This window comes from Benincasa hispida, chromosome 12 (genome assembly GCF_009727055.1).
Source record: "Benincasa hispida cultivar B227 chromosome 12, ASM972705v1, whole genome shotgun sequence".
Classification (NCBI taxonomy): domain Eukaryota; kingdom Viridiplantae; phylum Streptophyta; class Magnoliopsida; order Cucurbitales; family Cucurbitaceae; genus Benincasa; species Benincasa hispida.
The window spans coordinates 69,641,602-69,653,262 of NC_052360.1; the positions used below are offsets into that span (position 1 = coordinate 69,641,602).

At 39.9% G+C, this 11,661-nt stretch overlaps 1 long non-coding RNA gene across 1 annotated transcript; it reads right to left on the bottom strand.

Annotated features, from left to right (window-relative positions):
- On the bottom strand, window positions 1-4,115 carry LOC120067070. The gene is made up of 2 exons (XR_005478924.1): window positions 3,483-4,115; window positions 1-3,349 (listed from the first exon to the last, which is right to left on the bottom strand). It is a non-coding gene; the product is annotated as an uncharacterized LOC120067070 (long non-coding RNA).
- Between the last annotated feature and the right edge of the window lie 7,546 nt (window positions 4,116-11,661).

Genomic DNA, 11,661 nt, shown 5'->3' on the forward strand with positions numbered 1-11,661 from the left:
GAAACAACATCGAATTCATAAAGGGAAGGCAGAGCGTATCAACAATAAACCAATAGAAGTTCTACAACAAAACTAGTAACCCAATACACCAATTGGGACTTCTCCCCCTTTTGTGTGACTTTAAAAAAATAGTCTAAAAAAACAACACAACATTCAGTCATAACAGAAACATCATCCAATCCTTAAAAGAAGAGGCAGCCTCAGCTCGAGCAGCCGACAAGCATATCATTTGTAACAACACATCCACCTCATTCTTGCACTTGTTACATTTCTGAATCTCAATGGCCAAATCTCAAGACTTAACAGCCAACGGTTGCATAACACATCTCGAAAAGGGAGAGTTAACCATCCAATTGGACTATAGGGATAGAAGGAGGTGAGTCTTTTATTTTTGCTTCCTGCATGGGAAGATTGTCATGTAGTAAGTAGGGACATTGACAGGATTTTCTTCGCCACAGCTGGTTTCTTGCGAAACTTTAAGAAAACACACACATTATCATCAGCCACAAGATTGCCATCTTCAGAAACATTCTCACTTGAATCAACAATTTCTTTATCACTTTACTTATTCTTGTTAACTAGCCTTTCCAAAGGGATGTTATCATTGGAACACACTTCATTCAGGTTCTACCCATCAACATCTCCTTCTTGAGACATGTCTTTCTTATCAGCTAAAGACACATTCTCAACATTGACACCGAGCCGGTTAAAACGCAGAACATCAGAAACAACAAGAGCATTTGACTCAACATTAACCTTGGGAGAGACAGTTCCACCAGTAGGGTTCCCCCCCCCCGGCAGACACATCCATCTTTAGTAACATTTTTCTCAATCGCCTCAAACTCAACAGGACTTTTAACGTTATCAAGATCAGCAGATAGAATAACAGAAGCAACAACAGTTTCTAGGACATCATCACGCACACCATTATTTTTACTAGACTTAGCCATATGCTTGTGTTCAAGAGTAACATTATCACATGCGACATTCATAAACTCAACATGAGCAATATTTTTAGAAACACCAAGCTCTTTATGTGCAGCAGTATATACATTGACATCATCATGCAAAACAACATTTGGATCACAACTAAGAGCAATAAATTTGTGAGTAGACTCAAAAGAGCTACTAGAAGTGGACCGACCACACTCAGTTCGGATTTCAATGCCAAGGCGTACCAGAGTAGTCATAGCGAAAGTCGTGGTATTAACCTTGACTTTCTCCTTCTCTTGAAGGGTTTAATTTTTACGCAACACAACTCCAGTTTGCTGAAGAGTAATAGGCATAGAAATTCACGATGAATACATTTGAATACCTTTAGAGCTACAAAAAGTTTGAAAAGTGGCCATTTTCAAACTTCTTCCCATGATCACTGTAGATCCAGGTAATATTTAAGTTCATTCACCTTTGAAGCTATAAACACAAGGTTCTGAAAACATCAAACGCGTCAGACTTTTCCTTAAGAAAATGCACCCAAGTGGACCTCAAGAAGTCATCGACACACAGAAGACGTAACGGCTTCTGCCAAGATTTTCAACTTGCATAGGACCTATAAGATCTATATGTATAAGCTCCAAAATTCTATCCAAAGTAGTATGAGGTACCTGTTAATACGAAATTCTGATTTGCTTACCTGTTTAACATTCTCCACAAATGATTCCCTCGTTAACACAAAGACAAGAGAGATTAACTATGGCATTTTTCAACATGGCTATCTATATAAATTTGATGATAACATGGCCGAGATGCTTATGTCATAGATTATTTTCATCTCAAATTGAAAGACTACCCATATGACTAGACACATTAGAAGACCACAAATAGCAATTGTCAGATAAGCGCAAACTTGTCGTGATAAGAACCTTATCATTATATGTGACAAGACATCTGTCCTTAGTAAAGTTGGCATTCAGCCCTTGGTCACATAGCTGACTAATACTTATGAGATTCAAAGTAAGACCTTCGACTAGCATAACATCATTAAGAGAGGGAAGACCTGGATATTGAAGCTTGTATTTTCCAATAATTTTTCCACTTACACCATCTCCAAAAGTGACTTGCCCAGAACCCACAACCTTTAGCTCAGAAATATAGTTCTTTTTACCAGTCATGCCAAGAGCTCCCACTATCGAAGAACCAATACCCTCTGGCGTATGTCCTAAGAGATGTTAAGACAACATTGCACCTGTTAGATGAATTTTTAACACACCATTCTTGTCTTGTTCTAGGACCACTTTGAGCAACATTTATATGTCTCTGAGAGATTCAAGATCTATTCCAGATATTAGGGTACCCATGTAAACAAAAGCAGTAAGGCGTAATATGTCTCCCTTTTCCACAAATGTGACAAATCCAGGTCATTCTAGATGTTGTGCTAGCTTTCTGATCAACACTAAAGATGATGATTCTGATATGTTGTTAGAGACATAATTTTGTTATATGAAAAACTCTTATCTTTTATTTTCCTCTATCTAAGGCCTGCCTTTCAACTTTGCTTCCCATTCCACAGAACCCTAGATAAGAAAAATCACTAGAAGCCTTATCTTTTGTCAAAATCTTATCAAGTGCATCACTACTAGAATTTAGCATTCTCACAAACTTGCACATAGAATCTTTCCCAGCCTTGACGTGATTTAACTTACATTTCAAATCAGCAATAATGCTCATGAGCTTATGATTATCTACTAGTAGGAATTTCAATCCTCTATTTTTGGATATGAAGAACCTAATTTGATTTTTATTTGGTAAAAAAATAATAAAATAATATTAGTATAAAAAATAAAAATTTAAAATTAGTAGAAGGAGAAAATTGGAGTGTTGGTCAAGGGCAAGGGCAAGGGGCAAAAAATCGATTATATGAAGGATAAATTTGTAGTTTCCAATTCTTTCTAAGTAAATAAAAGAAAGGGAAAAATATAATAATAAAAAGAAATAAATAACCAAAAAATCAAAATTTTAAGAAAAGTTATATGTTGGACATGTATGGTGGTGGTGTTTTCTTGAGTGTTTGACAAATGGGCAAAGATAGGTTTAAAAAATAATAAAAAAGAAAAGAACTTATAAGGATTTGGGGATTATTATTTTAGAGGAAAGTAAAGGAGGAAAGAAACGAAGGAACGAGGAAGAATTAAAGAAGGAACAAAGGGAGAGAGATGAAGGAAAAGTCCGCCTCGTCGAAAGACATTGGAAGTCACTGAAAAAAATGGTAAAAATTTATCTACAATCTTCAAATATTTCCCTTCCCGTGGATGTAGGCTTCAATTCAGTTGAACCATGTTACACCATGTTCTTCATCTTCTTCTTCTCCTTTCCTTGATCAAAAAATTGTACATGTCGTGTTTCTTTTCTCCTTGCAATTCACCAAAAATTATCAGAGAATGTTAGAGAGAATCTGAGAGCATGAGAGAGAAAGAACTTTCTTTGAAATTTGAAAAAAAAAACTGTTTTGATAAAATCATAACAAATGGGAATGCATTTCAAACCTCCATATGGTGATCAAATCAACTACGTGGCTTCACCATCTCCACATCTGGCACCTAACACTTAGTTTTGTTTGGATCATACTTCTCTAATTGGACCTGAAACATAAATTGAAAGCATACTTAATTTTGGGCTTGACGAGAATTTCAAAATAAACCCAACAAAAACTGGTATCATAGCATCAAGATAATCAAGAAAACAGATCTTGAAGGTTCAAGACCCAGATTTCGTATTGAAAATGGCAGTGGCAAGGATCCAAATAGAAAATTTTTTATGGTAAGTGTGATTTTGACTTATGGAAAGCCAAGACCAAGGCTATTCTTGGTCAACAGAAAGCTCACAAGGCTCTTTTGGACTCATCAACTCTTCCAACCATGGGTACAGTAGAAGAAAGGAAAGATATGGAGTTGGCAGCTTATGGAACTTTGGTTTTGAACCTAGTGAAAGTGTCTTAAAGCAGGTTATTGATCAAGACATTGCCTAGAGGATATGACTAAGTTGGCATGTCACTTTGCCATAAAAGACCTTCCAAACAAGTGTTCTTGAGGGTAAAGTTCTTTACTTTTAAGATGGACTCAACAAAGACACTCACAGGCAACCTAGATGAGTTCAAGAAAATAGTTTCTGAATTCAAAAGGTTGGTGAGAACCTACATGATGAAAATGAAGCATATCTTCTTTTGAATTCACTACCTGATGCCATCATTTCATCATCAAGGACCAGAGAATTGGAGCTTCAAGTTATCAAGAGAGAACATCCAAATGTAGAAGGGTTGTTTATAAAGGGAAAGAACAATCCAAACCAATCTAAGGGTGGTAAACAATGACTTAATGAAGAACATAAGCCTAAGACTAAGCTGAGATGCAATTATTGTAAGAAGAAGGGACAGCTTATGAGAGATTACTATAGTTTGATGAGGAAAAATCAAGAAAAAAAGAAAGAACATAAGAGAAAACAATCTGAAGCCTCCATAGTTGAAGGCTTCTATTTTTATTCAAATGCTCTAACCTCTACAAATGATAAAGTCGACCAAGTAAGCCCTTTAGGAAAGCATAATTGGGTCCTAGATTATGGTTATACCTATCATATGATACCTTTTTAGGCCTTAGTTCAACACTTATAAAGAGATTGATGGAGAATTAGTTTACATGGACAATAATGAAGCTTGCAAGATTAAAGGAATTGGCTCGATTTCATTAAAGGTGAGAGATGGATCAGTTAAGCTTCTAAGGAATGTCAGACATGTGCCTCTACTCGAGAGAAATCTAATTTCCTTGGGAATGTTGAACTCCATGAGGTGTGAATACAAGGGAAAAGGTGGATTTTTTGAAATAATAAAGGATTCTAAAGTAGTCTTGGTTGGTGAGAAGGTCAATGATCTATATGTTATTAAAGGATTAGAGATGTTAAATGGAGCCTATGCTATAACAGAGACAGTCTTGACAGAAGCCGATTTGTGGCACGAAAGGCTATCACACATCATCATTAAAGGTATGCAAGCCCTTTCTAAACAAGGTATATTACCCTAAGGCATCAATGAACATCTCTCTTTTTATGAACACTGCATAATGGGAAAGGCTACTAGGCAAAGCTTCATAAAAGCTCAGCATACTACCAAAGGCATTCTTGATTATGCCCATTCTAACTTGTGGAGGTCATCCCCAACTCCAAGCCTGAGTGGTTCAAGGTACTTTCTAACTCTAACTGGCGATTTTGCAAGGAAAAGCTAGATATACTTTCTAGAAACCAAGGATCAAGTGTTTGAGAAATTTAAAGATATGAAAGTATTGATTGAAACACAAACATCTAAGAAACTAAAGTACCCCAAGACAGACAATGGACTTGATTTTGCAAAGAGGAGTTTAATAGATTTTGTAATGATAATGGCATAACAGATATAGGACCGTGAGTTATACACATCAACAAAATGGGGTAGATAAGAGGTTAAACAGAATTATCATGGAAAGAGTGAGGTGTTTGTTGTCTAATGCAATTTTAAATGAGAAATACTAGGTTGAAGCAGTTGCATACACTATCTATACCCTAAATAGGTGCCCACACACTTCTTTAGACTTCTTTACACCAGAACAGAAGTGATCTAACCATTCTCCTAACCTAGATAACCCAAAAGTATTCGATTGTGTTGGTTATGTGCACCAAAACATGGAAAAACTAAAGGCTAGGGCTCTCAAATATATGTTTGTTGGCTTCGTGGAGGGAGTTAAAGGCTTTAAGATGTGGCACTGATAACTTGTAGAAATACAAGTTATTTATACCGTTTTATTTAGATTATGCGGCAAAAAGAAGGAAAAGTTGCGTCAATCGTATAGAAATTGGCTTAGAAACTCGAAAATTGTAAAGTGGCGTAAGCACACTCGCTAACCTCATTGCGATGGCAAAATAGAATGTTTTACAGGAAATAGGTCACCGCATGCGACAATCGCTTGAGGAAAAAAATGAACAATGCATTATCACCGCATGCAACAATCATCATAGACGCAAATGATCAACGCATTTGTACCGCATGCGGCAATCGATAAAAGATCAAAGAAATTACACCGCATGCGACGATCGATCGTAGATGTAAAGAGCGACGCATTCGCAAGGACTTCTGAAATTGTACAGCTTTTTTATTGTACGGTTTTGACAAATTGAACGTGGAGCAGAGCGGGCATTTCCACTAAGCCATGGCAGGAAAAATCAGCTTTTCAGAGCAAGACCACTGATGCAGAAGGTGTCAAGGTCTATAAATAGCTACATCAAATTCGAAGAAAGGAGGCTGGTCTAAAGAGACAACTTAGAGAAAATCTGGGGAGAAAGACGAGACAAGACCGAAAGGTAAGTCTCTGGAGCAAGCAATTCATTCCCATTCCCGAAGAAGAAGCTCTGTGCAAAAGGTCACTTCTACCTAGAAAACAAGCCTGAGAGGGAAGTTCTCCAATCCATTCCTACCACACGTCGGCAAGAAAACCGTCTCCAATCGGGATCCGTGTCAAGATATTGACACTCTTTCCGTATTTGTTCTTATTTTCTATTATCCACTGTGTTCATCTCTTATCTTTCATTCACTATCTGTAACAAACGCTTATCCTTAGATTTTAATATCATTATCGTATTCATCATCATGTCTCTGTTCTTCTCCGTACATTCATCATCCATTTCTTTCACCATGTGTAACTAATCCCTCAGGATAAAGGGGAAGGATTAAACGAGTAAGTTAATCCTTGTTGAAGAAATCGGTTAAGTTTAGCTAAAGCATGCTCAACGGCATCTTCACCTGTGAGAGCAGAAGTGAAGATGTTATTCTGCCTCTCAAAAGAAGATTGGAAGAATGCGTTAACTAAAGCGAGAAGTATTTCCAGAGATGGAAACAACCTTGCGTTCACCACGTTCATCCCTGTTTCACCATAGATATATGGGAACATGGCCGATCACTGAAAGGTGTAAGCCAAGGGGAAGCGGAACCTTAGTTGCGTCCTCAATAGGATTGACAAACTTGCGATGTCCTTTCCCTCAACCCATTCTCTTTCTGACACATTTCACAAGACTTGCCACCGCATTCATCAAATACTTTTGCACATCTTCACAACCAGTCCTCAACTTGTATATTTAATTGTTTATTCATTTGTTTATTACTGCACTTTATTTTATCACCGCAATTTACTTATCACCACAATTTATTTATCATCGCTTTTACTTACCATCGCATGTTATTTTATTATCGCATTTTACATTTCACCGTATTTTACTTTTCAAATCCAATTCATCATTCTTTTGTTTTCCCGGTTGCATATATCACATTAGTATCGCATTAATCACTGCAATCCCCGTGTTCAACCTCAGATCACTCTGAAAAACTTGTGTTGGAATTATACTTGGTTCCAGCGTAAGAAAACTTGTGACACGCGCACATTACACGAACGCATACTACGAAAGCATCTAAGCATCACTGCATACATTTTTAGAACGTAGTATTTCATATTATTATTATCACAAAGCGCATAAGTCAGCAACCTAACAAGTTGTTGACCAACAACGAATTCAAATCAAATCATCATCAAATTACAAGCTTACAAGTTTTTGGCGCCGTTTTCGTGGATCGAAAACTTGAATCAATCATTACAAGTTTTTGGCGCCGTTGCCGGGGTTTGGCAATTTTTAGTGTTGAATATTTTTGTGGTATTTTGCAGGACAGATCTCTGTTGTACTGTCTGTTTACACGGAGAGTAGGTTGACGATGTATGAGTACTGGGACTGAACCAAAATTTGACGCCGACCCAGAGATCGAGCGAACCTTTCGCGCAAGAGCATGTTAGAACCATACAAGGTGAAGAAGAAACATGGCAAACAACAATGATAGGCCCGAGGGGAATCAGGGAATAAATCGGTCGGCGTAAGACCTAGTTTTTCTGGCCGCTGACCACAATATTCCCATGAGGAACTATGCAGTGCCGAACTTATACGACTTTCTCGCCCGGAATTGCAAGACCTACGATGGAGGAGAATGCAAGATTCGAAATTAAGCTAGTCATGCTACAAATGATTCAAAACGCGGGGTAGTTTGGAGGTCTACAAGAAGAGGAACCGCATGCCCATTTGACCAGCTTCGTAGAGATTTGTAATACATTCTCCATCCCTGGTGTGACTCCAAAAGAAATAAGATTATATCTCTTCCCCTATACACTTCAGGATGAGGCAAAAAGGTGGGCTCATTCATTGGAGCCAAATGGAATCAACTATTGGGATCAGTTGGTTAAGTGATTTATGAAGAAATTTTTCCCTCCCGCAGTTAATGCAAGAAGACGAAGGTACGTGTTGAATTTCGAGCAAATGGAGAATGAGACTCTGAGCACCGCATGGGTGCAATTTAGGAGACTGGTGAAGAATTGTCCGCATATTGGGATTCCCGATTGCGTTCTTATGGAAACCTTTTATAATGGCCTGGATAGATCGACGCAAGTTGTTGTTGATGCCTCCGCGACAAGAGGATTTATGGACAAAACGTACACTGAAGCAAAGGTCATCTTAGATCGCATCTCTCAAAATACAGATGACTGGGTTGATGATAGGTATGGAGGAAGAGACCCAGAGCGAAGAAAAACGGAAAGCACCATTGTACCTGCTGATACAATGACGACATTGGCCGCCCAAATGGCGCAGTTACCTCGCTCCTTCAAACGATGGCGATTAATCAAGGAACTCTCTCCCAGGGTGCATCGCAAGCCAATGCGCTAACGTAAGTGGAAGCAATAAGCTGTGTACAATGCGGGGGAGGGGGTCATTCAGTGGAAATGTGCCCATCAAATCAACAGACGGTGTACTCGATCCAGAACAACCCGTTTAGCAACACGTACAACCCAGGTTGGCAGAATCACCCCAACTTCAGTTGGGGAGGGAACAACGATAGGAAGGCCAAAGGAATCTATATAGCAATCAATCCGAGAATCGAGGCAATCCTCCAGCTTTTCATCAGGGTCAAAATTGAGTCACTACCAAAATAGGCAATTGCATAACCAACCTTCCTCATCCAACACCTTAATAAATTCATCGTCCTTGGAAGCTCTGCTCAAGCATTATATAGAAAGAAATGATGCGATCATGCAATCGCAAGCATCTTCCATAAGGAACTTGGAGGTCCAGGTCGGGCAGCTGGCGGCCGAGCTTAGAAACAGAACACCTGGTACACTGCCCAGCAACTCAGAAGCCCCTGGATCGAGTGGGAAGGAACAATGTCAAAATTGACATTAGGCAGGCAAGTCTGATCGCCTGCAGGGATGCGGTTGCGGTAACCCTGAAGAACTTTCTTTAAACAGCACCCTATCACTATCTTTACTGCTTTCTTTACTGCTTTGTAATTGCTTTCGTAAATTAATTTTCTTGTTTCATTGAATTTATTTCTATTTCAATCTTAGCTTGCGTTAATTTAGTTTCCTGCCTAGTTGAATTTATTTCCAATTTTGTCTCAGTTTGCGTTGATCTTAATTTTCTGTGAATGAATGATGAAAGTGAACACCGCAACATCTTATCAACTTGGTTTTGGGATAAGCGTTATGATGTTGGTGATACTATAATAACACCAGGTATGCATTGCGACGATGGGTGTATCTTGCGCTAATAGATACACTTTGCGCCCGTCCTCTAAAAATGCATTGCATTGACGGATGAGTGCGCTCGTATGTACACTACGCCCGTCCTCTGCAAATACACAATATGTTGACGGATGTGTTGCGCTGGTAGCAATACCTTGCGCCCGTCCTCCAGAAATGTGTTGTGTTGATGGTTGTGTTGCACTAATACATACATTGTGCCCGTCCTCCGCAAATATGCATTTGTGGTAACGGATGCATTGCGTTAAACACTTAACATTGCACCCGTCCTATTAAATAAAAAAAATGATAAAATATTTGTAGAGAGGGTAGTCAAATCGCTTCAGCTCCCGAGAAAGTTATTACTCAGCAGACGAAAGGATGTCCTTTCCTGCTAAGTCATAATGGGAGGGCCCTGCCACCAGACCTGAGGTGGCACTCCCAGTACCTTCAACCGAGAGTGAACTGAAACGAAAAGACAAAAATGAGGTATTCGGGAGTATTTTGAGCCATTTAAAACGAGATGGGGGGTTACCAGAGGCTGGAGTAGTGAACCAGTCCCTGCCGACAGAGGAGGAGTTAGCAGTGGCTTCGCGGAGAATGGCCCTGACCATTTCGGATCCTAAGAAGACTGCCCCAACAGACTCCAATGAGGGACCCATTGGGGTTGTTTTGGAGGTTGTGGAGGCGAAGAAGCAGACAGGGAAGTTTGATGAGAAGAAGGAGAAGAAAAAAGATGAAGAAAAACGGGCAGAAGAAGATGAAGTCTCCCAGCTAGAAAAGAAGAAGAAAGAAAAGAGGAGAAGTGAAAGAAAACAACACAGGCGAGAAAAGAAGCGCCTAAAGAAAGAGGAAGAAAAGAGGAAATGGGTGGAAAGTTTAGATGTCGACGGAGAATCAACCACCACAAAGGTGGAAGAGAGGGTGTCAGCGTAAGCTAAATCATCAGTGCAACTACTAGCTTCATCGTCGCATACCAGACTAGTTGCGTCAGACGATAAAGAAGATCCTGACATCTCCCCTCTAATGCGGCGTCTCAAGGAGAATGTGTCGTAAGGGTCCACAAGTGACCCAACATTTTTTCAACGCATAGCAAAGGAGAGGGAAGAAAGAAAAAGACAATTAGAAGAGAAGGAAAAGAAGATGTCACGTGCACGCCAAATCATCGCATCAGGCAATTTGACCAGAAAACTTCACGATGAAGAGGTTCGTCGTGACAACGCAAGGGCGGAAGATGAAAAGAGAAGAAGGCTCGAGGATGAGCAGTGCATTGTGCTCGCCTTGGAGTAATTTGAAAGAGAAATGAGAGAAGAAGAAGAAATGGAGAAGAAGGAAATGGAGGAAAATGAGAGATGCCGCAAAGCAAATGTTCAGCGCGTCAGAGAGCAGAAGAGAAAAGAAGTGGAAGAATGGGAAAATGAAAAAGAAGAGCAACGCAAGGCGCGAGAACGCATCCAAAGACAAAAATCCCACTTTGCGTCAGGAAAAGGGCAAAGCTAAAGTGGAGCGGGTAACAAACTGATATGAATCCTGAAGAAGAGCATGATTTGGAGATGCACTGCAGATATTAACGCTAACCAAGCACCAATGGGACAGTGTCCTTATACATGGCTTTTAAGAACCCTCGCCTCCAATCGCTGCTACCAGAAGCGCGCGCTTTGGATCTATTAGGTGGTCGCTACAACGCACTCCTGTCGCGGTCGATAGTAACATCGTTCATTACCGCCTGGAACTGGATTCGTCGGGAGAAATTAAATATAACAAGGACCATTTCAAGGGATCGATATGGCCGCATCATTGCATTAGCCGCGACATTCCGATTAATGTGGGTCAGCTTCTGCGAAGCAAATCTGAGGTTTTGTGGCCGTGTAAGAGGTTAGTACTTTTTCCCTATGGACATTTCGGCCTGTATGCCTATCTGTGGGCGCCCCCCCCCCCCCCCCCGGCATTGTAAGAAAGAACCCATGCCAGAAGTGCACGGTGTCATCAACACGAAGGACCCTGAGAATTCTTCTCAAAGGATTCACCGCATTGCCCCAACTTGTATACCAAAACGGCCCCTCATTTATTTAAATGCACCAACACACCACCAAGA